Consider the following 17,956-nt stretch of genomic DNA (forward strand, 5'->3'; position numbering starts at 1 on the left):
CCTTTTCAGGTGACTGTCTGCTAAAATAAAAGGTTTAAATAGGACTCACCGTTTTCCAACATAATAGCGAAAATGCCCGGGACACTTTTAAAAAAATCGCTCTCCATACCCAAAAGCAATGAAAATTGCAACTTGAATAAGAAAAGTCAATGAACTAATGCCAGCACTGAGATGAATCAGATTTTGGAATTATATGACAAGGATTGTAATTAGATTTTTTTTAAACTTGGTAGCGAGATTCAAATTCTAGGCAGCTGTTCCACATCTGGGAATGTATAACCTAGAAATTATCATTGATACATAAGAATTTTGTATAGGAATTTATTTGTTCAGTACAGTGTTACTCGAAAGTGTGAGAAACTAAAATTTCCTATCTTTAATAAAAAGGAGAAAAGATAAAATAAATTTTGAAATATAAGTGAATTATGAAATATAAGTAAAATATATAATATTTATAATGTATGTTTTTAAAGTATATTTTATTTCATGAAAATTGTACCCAATGTAATGTCAGGATTTAAAAATAACAGCACTATATTTAGTATGGCCCTAATTAAGTTCAGTTGGATATAAATACATAAAATTTCTGAAAGGGAAGGAGCAACATTTTCATGACACATTTCTGGGCAGTAGAGTTTTGGATTATATGAGTGGTTTTCTTTATAATTTACCATATTTTTCAAATGTTATATAATAATCAAGGGTGACTTGAGATTTTATATTAAAAAATGATGGTTTAAATATGGAAACTACACCTGCTGACATTTTGATCTTGGACTTCTAGCCTCCAAAACTTAAGAAAATTTCTGTAGTTTAAGCAAAGGATCTGGGGTATTTTGTTACGGCAGCCCTCACAAACCAATGTAGCATACAATCTTTAAGTGATGTTAATTTAAAAATTTTTTTAATTATATAAAGAACACTATTAAGTTGTGAGAATGCAAATCAAAAGCTAAAAAAAGTCAAATAATTATGATTAATATTGTTACTATATAATTTATATTTAGTATAGTATAATCTGGTATCATTTTTTAAGCAATTTGGGATTATGTATTAAGAATTTAAAAATACTAATAACCTTATATTTCTTGAAATAAAACTTCTGGAAGTATTTCAAAGCCCAGAAAAAGATTTGGCTCTTTTTGGATTTGTAAAAATTGGAAACATTCATAAACTAAGCTGGTTAAGTAAATAATGGTAAAGATGTTTAAAGAAATAGTATGCAGCAATTAAAAATATTTTGACAAGGCAAATGATATTGGAAAATGCTCAAGGTAAAATTATAAATGAAAAGAGTAGAATAAAAATTACAATGGTGCATTGTCTCAATTACTCCTATTGGTTAAGTAATTAATCAATAACCCTGTCATTGTTTTAAGTGTTTGTAATTGCATACATATCTTACTCATTTTGCTCTGCTAAGTAAATACAGCCACTGCATCAGAAAAATTAGTTTGCTTCACTCCCAGAAATAAATATGAGGGAAAAGGCAGATATTTGATAACCATATTCCATACTGTGATATTTTCTCCCAGCAATTAAACTCATAATTAGCTTCTATTTCCTCTTGCCTTTATATCTCAGTCAATTGAAATTTGGAAATTTGAGATTGCAATTTCCTTCCTTCTAACTCTTAGAGCTTATTTGCTTCTGAAACAGTCTGTGATTATCAAAAGGGAAAATAATGGACTTTTCAACTTTTGAGGCTGCACAGAGATGTAGTCCAACAAAGAACTTCACTAATTTCTCCCCAGTTGTCTGCATGTAGAGAAAAGACAGTAGCACCTGTATTAATAAACAAGGTGAACATGACAGAGCCAAAATCAGCAGGGTTATATAAATCTTTTCATGGAGAGATTCTGTTTTGAGTTCTTCAGACTGGATGCATCAGCCCATATGTCATCTGATTAATAGTGACCAGACAGTCTTTCTCTGAGCCACACTCCCAGGAACTAGAGGATGAGAACAAAATAATCCTGAAGTACATTATTCCAGCTTTGGAATGTGATCAAAAAAGAAATAATAGCACAGTCATTATACCATAATTTTTAATTTAATCCAACAAACAACAGTTTCAAAATAGCAATAACATATACTTTTATTATTCAAAAGTAATGCCTGGTCGCTTGTGACAATTTCAAATAGAAAATCAATGTTCATATTTTATTCTGGAGTTAAGGGGTTGAGAGAGGTAACATGGCTTGACATTTCTTTCTTTCCAGTGTCTCCACAGTTCCATGGTAATCTTGCTGAGTCAGTGTGTTTCAGGTAAAGACAATGTCATCAACCTGAGTCAAGGAGTAGACACATTACCTAGGCTTGGTCAATCATGGTACTCATTCCCTTTCTGCACTCAGATATTGATGGACAATGGCCCAATGAACCGAGGGAGGCCAATTTGGATCATTTGTGCGTATATTTCCAGGTCCATTGGTTGAAGAGATACCTTCTTCCTCTGTTGTGACCATATACTCTGAGAATCCTGAATTTAAGGCAAGGAATTAAAGTCTAACATCACCAATTGGCCACCTCAATTCAGGTATGTCTGAAGTAATTTTAACTCTAATTTTCTATTTCAATTAAGTGAGCTAATGGTTTATTATTTTTCGTATAATTGTTATCATTTGCTTACACTACCTTAGAATTTTGTAAATTGTAATAAAAAAGTACTAATGAACACCCTAAACCACAGTCAAAACTCTATGATTTAGCTAACAGGGAAATCTATTTATTTTATTTATTTATTTTATTTTATGTTTTTGGCTGCGTTGGGTCTTAGTTGCAGCACGCAGGATCTTCATTGTGGCTCTCGGGTTTCTCTCTAGTTGTGCTGCACAGGCTCCAGGGTACGTGGGCTCTCTTGTTGAGGTCCGCGTGCTCAGTAGCCCCACGGCATGTGGGATCTTACTTCCCCAACCAGGGATCGAACCCACGTCCCCTGCATTGGAAGGCAGATTCTTTAGCACTGGACCACCAGGGAAGTCCCGAAATCTGTTTATTTTAGAAGCATCTGCGTAAGTCTTTGTTTACAACTTTTTACTCAAGAATTTGTTGTTTTGTATTCCTAACTTCATACATACCTGTTTGTCACCTCTCTTATGCATGTGTTACTTAATTGTACAAGAACTGGTATTTGTCAATTATATTATTTCACCAGCATATAATTAAACAAATAATATAATCTAAAATAATAATAAGGTTATTTCTAGTTGTCTACTTCAGAAAGCTTTCAAATATACCTTTATAATATACTATAGTCTATGGTTAATATTTTTATTAAAATTCAGACTTTGGAGAAAGTAGCTGAGGACATGGCAGTTGATTAAACTTCAAATTACTATAAGTAGAAAAATAATGATAAATCTCTGGTAGAACAATTCCTCAAGCTCCATCAACAAAAATAATTTCAGGGAACCAAGTAGATATGAAAACAACTTCTGGAAAAGTTAAGAAAGATGTAAAATTATTCCCAGAAGGAAAATGTTTTCTCTATATATTAAAAAAATAATGAAAATGTGCTTTGATATTTTCTAACACAAGATACAGGGCAAATCTAAAATGTGTTTACAACTTAAGGAGACAGTCTACCAACCACAGTGCTCCTGGGGAGAGAAAAGGGTGAATAGAAACAGTCATCCTTTGGAGATTGTGGTAAAGAAAAAGATACAAGAAAACAATTTGGGGTGTCCTGTAAAATAAAATGAAAGCAAAACATTATGACATGCAAACTGTAATGTGTTGAATAGTGTCCCTTCTCCTCAAATTCAAATCTTCCATTTTTGCAGATGTAAGTAGTTAAAGATCTTTACATTAAATAACCCTGGATTTGGAGTAGCCCCTAAATCCAATCACTAGTATTCCTATAAAAATAGAAGACACAGAAAGATATAGAGAAGGAAGCCACATGATGATGGAGGCAGAGATTGGAGTGATGCAACTACAAGCCAGGAGGCCCCAAGGTTACAAAAAGCCAAAGTTACAAAACTGAGGGAGAGGCAAGGAAGGGTTCTCCCATAGACCCTTCAAAATACCATGGCCCTGCTGACACCTTGATTTCAGACTTCTATCGTTCAAAACTCTGATATGATATATTTTTGTTATTTTAACTCACCAAATTTGTGGTAATTTGTTACAGCAGCCCTAGAGAATTAGTACAGATTTTGGTACTGGGAAGTAGAGCACTGCCGTAACAAACACCTAAAAATGTGGAAGTGGCTTTGTAACTGAGCAATAGATAGAAGCTGGAAGAATTTTTAGGTTTTTCTAAGAAAAAGCTTAGATTGCTTTGAAGAGAAGAATTTTGGAAATCTGGAAATTAAATGTGATTACAGTGAGGATTCAGAAAGAAGTGAGGAACACTATAGAAGAAAGCTTCTATCAACTTAGATTATATATATATATATATATAATCTATCTATCTATATATATATATATATATACATGAACAGAATGTTGGTAGAAATAGGAACATCAAAGATGACTCTGGTGAGACCTTAGAAGAAAATGAGGAACATGTTATTGGACACTGGAGAAAAGGCAATTCTTGTTATAGAAATGGCAGAAAATTTGACTGGAAGTTTGGTGGAAAGTAAAACTTGTATGTGATAAACTTGGATATTATGTGAGGACATTTCTAAGCAAAGTGTTGAAAGTCAGCTTGACTTCCCTTATTGCTTATGGTAAAATGAAAAAGGAAAGAGATAAATTGAGGAAGGAACTCTTTAGTAAAAAAGAACCGGGCTTCCATGGTGGCGCAGTGGTTGAGAGTCCACCTGCCGATGCAGGGGACACGGGTTTGTGCCCAGTCTGGGAAGATCCCACATGCCGCAGAGCGGCTGGGCCTGTGAGCCATGGCCGCTGGGCCTGCGCGTCCGGAGCCTGTGCTCTGCAGTGGGAGAGGCCACAACAGTGAGAGGCCTGCGTACCGCAAAAAAAAAAAAAAAAAAAAGAACCAGCCCCTGATCATTGGTATATTCTCATTCTATCCAGATAGTGAAGGATGCTAAAATTAGGAAATTTACTATTGAGAAAGCATGTCCTAGAGGGAAAGACAAGGGTATGGCTGAACAACCGTCTGCTAAGAAGATTAGGCTGTGATTCGTGACTCCCATCAGCCATCTCAACAGAAGCCCAGAGTAGAGAAGGGATTATCCAGCAAAGAACTACGGAGCATTGTTTGTTTAATGATGTGGATGCCCTTCTCACGCATAGAAGACAGGCATGGATGTTGAGAATATTATACCAGTGGAAACACTTCCAGCTAGGAATGAAAGAGACAAAAAGACTAAAATGTAGGAAGGCTGTCAGACCTCTGGGATTCTACAGGCAGGAAATAGGCTAATGGAGCTACTAGGCCATGAGTATGTGCTAACTTTAAGAAAAAGGAAGAATGACTCTGAGAAAATAGTGGCAGAAGCAGAGGGCAGAGGGGGCAGGTCTATTGCCGCTATGGACCCGGAGAACAAAACACAAGCCACAGAAAATTATTCTCAGAGATTTTCCTACTGGGACTTTTCCTGCCAAGTTTTGGGCTTACTAGGGACCTCTGGCCTCTTTATTCATTCTAATTCCTCCTCATGATAGGAATGTCTATCCTATGCCTGTCTCGCCATTGTATTTTGGAAGCTGATAGCATGTTTTCTAGTTTCACAGGTCCACAGATGGAGAGAAATCTTGACCCAGGATGGCACATTTCCAGAGTCTCACCCATACCTGATATAGATGATTCAGATAGTAAGATTAGGAACCTTATGAGTTAATGATATTTAGATGAAATTTTTGATTTAGAATTGATGCCGAATTGGGTTAAAAGTTTGGGGATGTTAGGGTGAATGTATTTTGCACATGAGAATTATGTGAATTTTAGTTGGCCAGAGGGCAGAATGTAGTGGGTTGATATTATCCCCCCAAAATCCAAAGTGCCTGGATTCTCAGATCATGAGCTTATTTGATTCAGACTTCTAGCCTCCAAACTGTGAGACATTAAATTTCTGTCATTTAAACCACCTAGTTTGTCGTCCTTTGTTACAGCAGCCCTAGCAAATAAATATTGGAAGTTTACTGGTTCAAGCAGCAAGAAGTCTGGGTTTCAGCTATGGTTTTATCAGATCTCTGTCTTAATTCTCTCCGGTGTTCTCTCCTTTATGGGTCAACTTTTTGTTCTGGCCACTTATCTCATGGTAGCGAAATGGTTTCAGGAGTTCTAGGCATCCCATCAGACTCCATCCTGCACACAGAAAGGGAGAGCATCTTTGTCCCAGCATTCTAAACAAAAGACGTGACTTTTATTTGAACTGGCTTAGGTCACTCCTACCTAACTGTGGTGGCTTAATAATTAGAAGTATTGAGTGGACTAACTAAATCAGGATGCACTTGTAGATTGAAAGTTAAGATCAAATTCCCTTAAAGCAACTGAGCTGTGTGGGGAATGGGCATATCCTTGAAAAAACTGATACCATGGAAAAGCGAGAATGAGACAATGGAAGCCAAGTGAACAGAGAGAAAATATTTACATCTTTTGACTAGAGATACATATTTTAAAACTGCCTTTGCAAGTTTTTATATCAGCTTTTATTTATTTTTCTTTCTTTTTTTATTGGGGTATAGTTGTTTTACAATGTTGTGGTAGTTTCTATTGTACAGTGAAGTGAAGTTCCCTGTGCTATACGGCAGGTTCTCATTAGTTACCTATTTTATGCATAGTAGTGTATATATATCAGCTTTTAACTTATCACCTTTATCCTTTGTAATTTCTGATTTACGTTTTCTTCAAAAAGAAAACACACGTTTCTTGAGGCTGTTAATTTTGTGTATGCTATTTATAATTTATTTTTGATACTATTGAGAATTAAATGGATTGTTATGATTTGTGACATAATATTTACTAATGGCTTATGATTAATAAAGAGAAAAAATCTGATATGTAAAAATATATATGTACACAAGAAGAATGAAAGTTAGTCTTGGTGAATTTTTTACTTTTTAAAAATATATATTTCTTTCTTAATATGAGTATAATTCAGTTTTTATAATGACAAAAAATGGAATTTAGTTGAAACAGCATTTCAAGCTCATGTATATATTACTCATCACATTTCTATTTCTTTAAACACAATAGCATTTACATTTTTCATATGGTTACCCATATTTACAAGATGACACCCTATATTTTCCAAGAGATACCCTATTTTCTTATGTGGCTGCCAAAACTCATCTGTATTACCCTTAAAGGAGGAAAAAATAATAGTGGGTATTTAAAGACCTTGGTTACTAAATTTGCTTATACAAATGAAAACATTTCAAAGGTCAATCTAATAGAATGCTATTCTGCATTTTTTTTTATTCCATTGACTTAAGTTAATTTTGATGACTAACAATAGCTTCTGATTAGGAAGGATGTCACCTACTCTAAAGCACTCCCACTTTAACAAAATGTAATACTGCAAAAAGAAACATTTGGTAAGCAGGTTAGAAAAAAAATTGTCAGGACATGATCTATAGTGAAATGTAATGAGAAAATATTGTATTATTGTGATGTGATCAAAAATTGAAATGAAAACCACAACAGTATTTATCTAGAATCATTACATTTTAAAGAACGTCTGTTGCAGCTTGCAGATTGATAAGGTATGCAATTAACCAATATCCAATTTACTAGAGTAACAAGTCAGGCAATCAGATGAGACTGGGTCAAAAATATGCAATAGTTTCCTATTTATGGGTTTCAAATACATTTCAGAGATTAAACCAGAGATTAATTAGTTGAAATTAAAAAACAACAACAACAAACAGTTTACATTCCTTTATGTATTATTTCTGTGTATGGTTTCTTTTTAATTTAGTCTGTATTTCTTTGACTTAATTCCCAGTTTCAAGCAGCAAAAAATGTTCTGTGGGATTTTGAATTAATTTCTTCCAGATATTCTGATTTAATTAACAGAAAGAAATATGTCAGAAGGCCCAAACCTGAAGTATGCCTGTGTAAGAACTACTAAAACATTTGCATGTCATATTTAGTTGTGCACTGCTTCAGAATAGACAGCTGTTAAAACAAAACAAAACAGTGGCTGCCATAACTCAGCAATGATCAACATGTATGAAATAAGTTAATATTTTTGCAATAATTTTTAGCTTTTCTTGTGTACATTGGGTGTTTCAAGTATCACTTCTTTAATAGTGCTGTATCTTATGTTAAAAAATATTGAGTTCCTATCGGGTGCCGTTTATTATGCTGAATGCTGAGAATGCAAAAATGAGTAAATCTTCATTATTGTTCTCGAGACAAATCCAGAGCAGTGGGAAAGACAGGTGGGAAAGATACAATTTCAGAAGGATATCTTTATATCTTAATGATAAACGGAGCCTGGGGCAGCAAACAGCAGGTAGGTATCTATTCTTGAAGGACATGAGCTGTGAGATGTGTTGGGGGAGGGGTGTGGGAGAGGAAAGGAAGTCGGAGTTAACAAGATCAAGAAAGGGGAAGGGGACAGGGGAGTTGATGGGGTCCCACAGGGAGGAAACAGAATGAAGGAAGTCATATATGGAATTAACACTATACTATTAATTTTCAAAAGGTAATTTTATTGAGCGCTTTCCTTGAGGAAAATATTAAGTTCTTTAGATATATCATTTTAAAACGATCCTGAGAAGCAGATACAATTTCCCTCTGCATTATGTGTGAGAAATAAAAACAGCTCAGTATTTGGTAAAAGGTTAAGTGTGAGGCATACAGTGCTATGAACGTGAAGCTAGAGATAGACAGGGAACAGGATCTCATCTTTTGAGTTAAGAAATTTAACTTTTTCTCCGTGGATGATAAAATATTTTTGCAGAGTTTTCAGCAGAGAATTGGGATATTTACTGAACATTTGAGGTAGGTTACTCTGGCCACTTTGTGGAGGGTGGGTTCAGGGGCACACGTGAAGGTAGAGACACATGCTTGGAAATTAAGCTCTAAAACAAGGGATTCTCAGAATAAACACTTGGAACAGAGTGGGAACAGGGCATGGAGGAGTGATCTTTACTTCTATTGAGTGATCTTTACTTCAAGTCTCAGTAAATCACTTCCTTGCTGGTCCTAACCCAATTTCTTCATTGACATACAAGCATACCTAGGAGATATAGTGGGTTTGGTTCCAGACCATTGCAATAAAGTGAATATTGCAATAAAGCAAATCACAATTTTTTTTTGGTTTGCCAGAGCATATAAAAGTTATGTTTACACTATACTATAATCTATTGCATGCAATAGCATTATGTCTAAAAAACAATGTACATACTTCAATGTCTGTTTTTGTGCCAGTACCATACCATTTTGATTACTGTAGCTTTGTAATATAGTCTGAAGTCAGGGACCCTGATTCCTCTAGCTCCATTCTGCTTTCTTAAGATTATTTTCATTATTAAATGTCTTTTGTGTTTCCATACAAAATTTTTAAAATTTTTTGTTCTAGTTCTGTGAAAAATACCATTGGTAATATGATAGGGATTGCATTGAATCTGCAGATTGCCTTGAGTAGTATGGTCATTTTGACAATACTGATTTTTCCAATTCAAGAACACAATATATCTTTCCATCTATTTGTGTTATCTTCAGTTTCTTTCATGTGATGGTAAATGGGATTGTTTCTTTAATTTCTCTTTCTGATATTTTGTTGTTAGTGGCTTGATAATTTCTAGAGTTTTTGTATGGTTTTGACTAAAATAGGAGGGCTTCAGTTTTCAGTGGATAACTGAGCACATACACTGAAAGACAGAAGTCAGGAGACAACATAAAGATGTAAAGATTGTTTAAAATCTAAACAGCAGTATTACTTGCCAGTGCTCTATAAATGAAACAACAAAGCTTGGATGACAGCTCATCTGTTTACAACATGGTTTACTGAATATTTTAAGCCCATTGTTAAGACCTACTATTCAGAAAAAAAAAAGATTTCTTTCAAAATATTGCTGCTTATTGACAATGTAACATACCTGGTCATCCAAGAACCCTGTTGGAGATGTACAATGAGATTAATGTTGTTTCCATGTCTGCTAAGACAACATCCATTCAGTAGCCCATAGATCAAGGAGTAATTTTGACTTTCAGATCTTATTATTTAAGAAGTACATTTCCTAAGGCGATAACTTCCAAAGATAGTGATTCCTGTGAAGGATCTGGGCAAAGCCAATTGAAAACCTTCTGGTAAGGATTCACCCTTCTAGATGCCACTAAAAAATTTGTGATTCATGGAAAGAGGTCAAAATATCAATATTAACAGGAGTTTGGAAGAAGTTGATTCAAACTCTGGTGAATGACTTTGAAGTCTTCAAAACTTCAGTGGAGTAACAAGTGGTCAAGATAGCAAGAAACTAGAATTAAAAGTGGAGGGGGAAGGGTAAGCTGGGATGAAGTGAGAGAGTGACATGGACTTATATATACTACCAAGTGTAAAATAGATAGCTAGTGGGAAGCAGCCACATAGCACAGGGAGGTCAGCTCGGTGCTTTGTGACCACCTAGAGGGGAGGGGGATGCAAAGGGAGGAGATATGGGGATATATGTATATGTATAGCTGATTCACTTTGTTATAAAGCAGAAACTAACACACCATTGTAAAGCAATTATACTACAGTAAAGATGTTAAAAAGAAAAATAAGTGGAGCCTGAAGATGTGACTGAATTGCTGCAACCCCATAATAAAACTTTAATGGATGTGGATTTGCTTCTTATGGGTGAGCAAGAAAAGTGATTTCTTGAGATAGAATCTACTCCTGGTGAAAATACTATGAAAATTGTATCATGACAATTGTAACATATAACAAAATACTATGAAAATGACAGCAAAAGATTTAAAATATTATATAAACTTAGTTGACAAAATAGCAGCCAGGCTTGAGAGGATGGACTTCAATTTTGAAAGAAGTTCTACTGTGAGAAACATGCCATCAAACAGCATTGCCTGCTACAGAGAAATCGTTTGCGAAAGGAAGAGGCAATTAATGGAGCAAACTTCATTCTTGTCTTAAGAAATTTCCACAGCTTCCCCAGCCTTCAGCAACCACCATTCTTTTCAGCCAGCAGTCATCTACATGAAGGCAAGACCCTCCACCAGCAAAAAGATTATGACCTGCTGAAGACTCAGATGATGGTTTTCATTTTTTAGCAATAAAGAATTTTTAATTAAAATATTTACCTTGTTTTTTTAGACATAATGCTACTACTGTACACTTAATAGACTACAGAATAATGTAAACACAAGACACAGGTTTTATACCCACTGGGAAGACAAAAAATTTGTATGACTTGCTTTATTGTGATACTTGCTTTATTGTGGTGGCTTGGAACCAAACTCACAATGCCTCTGAGGTATGCCTGTAAGACTTTTCTAACCTAGTTTTTGAGACAAATTATGCACACTCTTATTTTTAGTAAGTATTATATAATCTAATGTTTTGTCTGTTCTTAGATATTATTAAAATTATATGGATGTCTATACACCCATGTTCATAGCAGCGTTATTCACAATAGCTAAAATGTGGAAACAACCCAAGTATCCATTGACAGATGAATGGATAAGGCAAGTGTGGTATATACATATAATGGAATATTATCCAGACTTAAAAAGTAAGAAAATTCTGACATATGCTATGACATGGATGAACCTTGAGGTCATTATGCTAAATGATATGTCAGTCATATAAAAGACACATACAGTATGACTCTACTTATATAAGGTATTTAGACTAGTCAAAATCATAGAGACGAAATGTAATGATGGTTGCCAGAGGCTGGGGTAAAATGAGCAAATGGGGAGTTCTTGTTTACCTTGTATAGAATTTTAGTTATAGAAGATGAAAAGTTGTGGAGATGGATGGTGGTGATGGTAGGACATCATCATGAATGTATTTTAATGCTACTGAACTGTACACTTAAAAATGGTTACAGTGGTAAATTTTATGTTATGTGTATTTTACTAGGATAAAAATGTTGGGAAAAAACAGAAACAAGCAAACATAAGGATATTTTATCTGTATGTAATTCCATTTAGTAGGTCCTTCAAAAGATGTCTTTCATGCTAGATGAAGGATCACATCTACATGTTAAATTCTCCTCTATGGAACAATTTAGCCAATACACCAAACTGAAACACACTGCAGGACCCTCATCTACCTGTCTATTTTACACGGCATTGGGACTACTTTATTTTTCTTATTCATGGTACAGCCACTAACCTCTCTAGAATTATTTGCATAAGTAACACTCCTTCCCCCCACCACAGAATTTATTATTATCTATTACTCTGAGAGAAATAAGGACATGTACATCTTTGCAGTCTATAAAAAACATATACTTAATAGAAAAAACAGTTAATGTGTATACAATAATACTCTCCTACTTTTGTATTGCAATTAATACACTTTATGTTAATTTCTCACTTTCTTTTTTAAATTAATTAATTAATTAATTAACTTATTTATTTATGGCTGTGTTGGGTCTTCATTTCTTGAGTGGGCTTTTATTTTTTTAGTTGCGGCAGGCAGGAGCTACTCTTTGGTGCAGTGCACGGGCTTCTCATTGCGATGGCTTCTCTTGTTGCAGAGCACAGGTTCTTAGGAGTGTGGGCTCCGTAGTTGTGGCTCACAGGCTCTAGAGTGCAGGCTCAGTAGTTGTGGCTCATGGCTTTAGTTTCTCCACGGCATGTGGGATCTTCTCTGAGCAGGGCTCGAACCCATGTCCCCTGCATTGGTATAGATGGATTCTCAACCACTGTGCCACCAGGGAAGTCCTCTCAGTTTCATGTCACTATGAAATCATGGCCTTTGAAGAACTGAATTTGTTTCCATTAATTCTGATAGTTTTTTCCTGTCATCATTAATTTAAAATTGTCAGAGTCAGCCATTATAAGCCCCTTTAATATGGTTCCTTTTGTCTTTTTAATATTAGTCATCTCCCACCAGGCAGCCTTGAAAGAATCCTTCCTTCTGGCAATAATAGTATATTCAAAGTCCAAATTAAATTATTCCTGCCCCCAAACATGGAATCAATCATATTGCAAAGGGCGTAGCTATTTTTTATGAGAGAACACATCAAAAAACAAAATAATCGGGAAACGTGTACTGGTGTTAAGGAAGTTTGCTGAATTTTTATTGGACTTCTTTCACTGAGAACATGAGAAAAGATATTCTTTTTGTTTATTTTCATTGTTATTTCCAATTTAACATATTGCATATCTAAGCTGTTGTCAGATGGGATTTTATTAATCACTGATATTTTCCATGACACTGCTTTTGAGACTGAGATTCTTCTTTATCTGGCTTTGTCTTGCTTACTGGGTAAAATATACTCCAAAGCCAAGAATCATTAATCATAACCAAAAGAAAGCTAAACAATTGCTCACAGAACCTTGCCTCTGTGAAGGAGACAGGGGCAACGTTAGGGTAATATAACTGAATTAGAGTGACATGAACCCAATAGTAGTGACAGCATTGAATAAGGGATGGGGCTCCAGCTCCAAAAATAGAGAGAGAGAGAGAGAGAGAGAGAGAGAGATAGATAGATAGATGAGAGATAGATGAGAGATCACACGTTATTTGCTCACTTCTTAGCATAATTAGATGTGATTAACATTCAAATTAGTAGACTAAGTAAAACAAATTGCTCTCCTTCATGTAGATGGGCCTCATCCAAACCATTGAAAGCCTGACTAGGATAAAAAGGCTGAGTAAGAAAGAATTTGCTTTCTCTGGCTGACTGATTCCAAGATAATGTATTGGTCTTCTGTCTTCAAACTCAGACTAGAACCTATACCATCAGCTCTTCTGGGTCTCCAGCTTGCCAGCTGCAGATCTTGGGATATCTCAGCCTCCATAATCACATGATCCAATTCCTTATAATATGTATACAAATAAATGATAAATATATAATAAATAAATAAATTGATATATATCCTACAATAAGAACATATATAGTAAGATAATATAATACTTATACAATAATAATATAAATAATAATATATATCCCATTGGTACTGGTTCTCTGAAAAACACTGACTAATATAATTACAATACTTATTATGTAAAATTGAAAAATTAGGAAAAAATGACTATTTACTTAATAATATGAAATAAATACCAGAAGGAAAATCTTAGTTCAAAGACAGAGAAGGAAAAATAGGAATAGGAAATGAAAGAGTCAGGGGACTACATTTTTCAATACAGATCTTGATAAATTATTTGGTATTTTATACTGTTTACAAATCTTTCTATAAAAATGAAACAAATAAAACTACTACTGACCCAAGATAAAAGATATTATAAAAATTGAGGTAAACCATACTTTAAGACTGTATGACCTTAGGAAAAGGGAGGGGAATATGGAATATTATTTTAGAACTCACAATAAAAGATGTTTTCTTTGAAATAAGAGAATAAAACCACATTTAAAACAATAAGCTAAAATGAAAAGCACTGACAACAACAACAATAAAACAAACAAACAAAACACATTTTTGCTTGGTCTTCATGTTCAACAGTCTGAATTAATTGGCAATTAACATGGTTTTAAAGTTCATTGACTTTAATTTGAAGCCAGTTTTTGGAACCACTGCAGTAGATAAGTTTAGCACAAGCAGAAATTTCATTACACATGAAAGATGCTCAACATCACTAAGTATCAGAGAAATGCAAATCAAAACTACAATGAGGTATCACCTCATACCAGTCAGAATGGCCATCATCAAGAAATCTACAAACAATAAATGCTGCAGAGGGTGTGGAGAAAAGGGGACCCTCCTACACTGCTGGTGGGAATGTAAATTGATACTATGGAGAACAGTATGGAGGTTCCTTAAAAAACTAAAAATAAAACTACCATATGACCCAGCAATCCCACTACTGGGCATATACCCAGAGAAAACCATAATTCGAAAAGATACATGCACTCCAGTGTTCACTGCAGCACTATTTACAATAGCTAGGTCATGGAAGCAACCTAAATGTCCATCGACAGAGGAATGGATAAAGAAGATGTGGTACCTATACACAATGGGATATTACTCAGCCATAAAAAGGAATGAAATTGGGTCATTTGTAGAGACATTGATGGTCCTAGAGACTGTCATACAGAGTGAGGTAAGTCAGAAAGAGAAAAACAAATATCATATATTAAGGTATATAGGTGGAATCTGAAAAAATTGGTATAGATGATCTTATTTGCAAAGCAGAAATAGAGACACAGACGTAGAGAACAAATGTATGTATACAAAGGGGGAAAGTGGTGGGATGGGATGGATTGGGATATATTGGCATTGATGTATATACACTATTGATACTATGTATAAAATAGATAACTAATGAGAACCTACTGTGTAGCACAGGGAACTCTACTCAATGCTCTGTGGTGACCTAAATGAGAAAGAAATGCAAAAAAGAGTGGATATATGTATACGTATAGTTGATTCACTTTGCTGTACACTATGAACTAACACAATATTGTAAAGCAACTATACTCCAATATAAAATGTATTTCTATGAAAACAACAATTAAAAATTGAAATTAGAAAAAACAAAAAGATTTACCTATTATTCCATGTGCTTTCTGTATAAAAATCACCAGTTGGTTAGGCACTTGTGTGCAGAAAACAATTCTGATTAACTTAGAAAAGGAGGGCAAAGTTACTGGAAGAATTTGGTATGGCACAAATAAAGGAAAGCAGTGTAATCAGGTAATACAGAGGACAGGACACAAGGCATCTTCTGGGACCAAGGCAGCCAAACTGATTGGACTTTTCAGGCCACTATTATTGGGATAAATGAGCTCCAAACATTTTGTTATTCTCACCATGCCGCTCAAGATTCAAATTCCCAACAGGAAGCGTCTGATTGGCCTAGTGAGTCACATTCCTCTTAATTAGACAGGGTAGAATCAAGAGAGCATGAGAAACAAAGGGTAGTTTTCCAAAGGAAACTCACCATTTCATTGCCAATGAAGAGGAGATAGATGATGAACAGTCAAAAGCAGTAGATATCAAATCAAAATTCCATTTCCTTACATTCATCCCCATATCACTATGAGCAATACTGCTTTAAAAATATCCAATATGTAGAGGACGCGTTGTCGCCCCTGTGTGCCCAATTCTGTTTTTCCGCTCCTCCCTCTTCGCCCCCTTTCCCGCCTCCCTTTGTGCTCCGGAGGCCCAGAGGTATCGGCGGCCGCCATCGTGCTACTCGCGTCTCTGCATGAACACGGTCAGGACAAAAAATAATATCCAAAGATATTTTGGCACTAACAGCGTGATCTATAGCAAGAAAGATGAGCAGTCTGTTCCAACTCGTGAGATTTCCAAGGAGACAGAGAGCCAACACAGTGTAAAGGAGAATACGTAAAAAGACGTAAAAGATTCTTAAGGGAATGAAAGTTGAAATAAGCACAGTAAATGTACAAACAACAAAGCCACCCAACAGAAGCCAACTTAAAAGTTTGGAGGCTTCAATTGGCAGACTTCAGAAAGCTCCAGAAGATGACCCCCAAAGAGAAGTGAGTCCCTGAGTTGTGGCTGCTGCATCCGCGGTTGCAGACTCTCTCCCTTTTGTTAAGCAGATGAACAAGTCAGAGCTGCTCAAGCAGCTCCAGCAGCACGAAGAAGACTCGAGGGCACAGAAGGATGGAGAGAGACCTAAAATTAGTTTCACTAACATCATATCAGATATGAAAGTTGCCAGATCTGCCACAGTGAGAGTTAGCGCAAGACCAGTGCATCAGATTCAGTTTGATGAAGGGACTGATGATTTTGTTGGCCAAGAGAAGGCTGCTGATTTGAGAAAAAGTTTTAGGAAAAATATATTCAAGGGGAAGAGGCTTAATAATTTTGAGCTTAAGGCAGTTACTGAAGAGGCACCTGAAACAGAGGCAGCACCTTCTCTTTGGGATGTAGAATTTTCTAAGCAGTTAGCGGCAGTCAAAGTACGTACGACACTTTCAGAATGGTTTTGAAGAGATGATCCAGTTGACAAAAGAGGGGAAATTGTGGGAGTTCCCAGCTAACAACGAAGCAGGTTTTGATGATGATGGTTCAGAATTTCATGAACATATATTTCTGGATAAATACCTGGAGGATTTTCCAAAACAAGGACCAATTCGCCACTTCATGGAGTTGATGACCTGTGGCCTTTCCAAAAACCCATATCTGAGTGTTAAGCAGAAGGTTGAACATATAGAGTGGTTTAGAAATTATTTTAATGAAAAACAGGACATTCTAAAAGAAAGCGGCATACAGTTCAATTGAAGACCATGGAAATTTTTATTTCAAGCTGTTGGAGATTCATATTATAATTTAAAAATTTTACTAGAAAAAAAAATCCAATATTTAAAAGTTCAAGCTTAAATATCATCAGACAACAACTACATCCATTAACAAACTATTGCACAATTCCTTTAATGAAAAATCCACTGAATTGCATTACAAATATAATTCTATTAATAAATATAACTTCACAAACATGCTCTAGTTGTTCATCAGTTCTGTGGAAAAGAATGTATAACTCTGCTGTGCTTGGAACCTTCAGCATCTCTTTTATTTTCAATAGTATTATGTTACCTTTTAAAATACAATTCAGTGGAAATTTAAGTTGCCCATCAGACTCTGCTCTTCTAGAAGAGTTGATAAAGCATAAAAGAAACTTATGCTTGCTAAGGAGAGGTCTAGAGCTCTCTTCTCCCTAGTGCTTACTACTGGTGATAGAAGTTCTTTTGGAAACACGTTATTTCAAAATCGTGTAGCTTGTTTCCTCTACACTTCCTTCAAAATACTTTTCTAGCTTTTTTGAGTACACTTTTTAATTTTTTTTCTTTTTCTTTTTTTTTTTTTTACTTATAAGACACCTGAGAATATTTTGAAATAATTGGATACAAAAGTTGACTGTATGGGGACTTCCCTGGTGGTCCAGTGGTTAAGACTCCATGTTTCCACTGCAGGAGC

General features: G+C 35.2%; 1 pseudogene across 1 annotated transcript; it reads left to right on the forward strand.

Moving 5' to 3' along the window:
• The first annotated feature begins 15,820 nt into the window (after window positions 1-15,820).
• LOC309962954 (small ribosomal subunit protein mS31-like) lies at window positions 15,821-17,263 on the forward strand (annotated as a pseudogene). The gene is made up of 2 exons: window positions 15,821-15,868; window positions 16,085-17,263. The product of its transcript is annotated as a small ribosomal subunit protein mS31-like (transcript).
• The last annotated feature ends 693 nt before the right edge of the window (window positions 17,264-17,956 follow it).

This window comes from Leucopleurus acutus (genome assembly GCF_964270905.1).
Source record: "Leucopleurus acutus genome assembly, chromosome: 6".
Classification (NCBI taxonomy): Eukaryota; Metazoa; Chordata; class Mammalia; order Artiodactyla; family Delphinidae; genus Leucopleurus; species Leucopleurus acutus.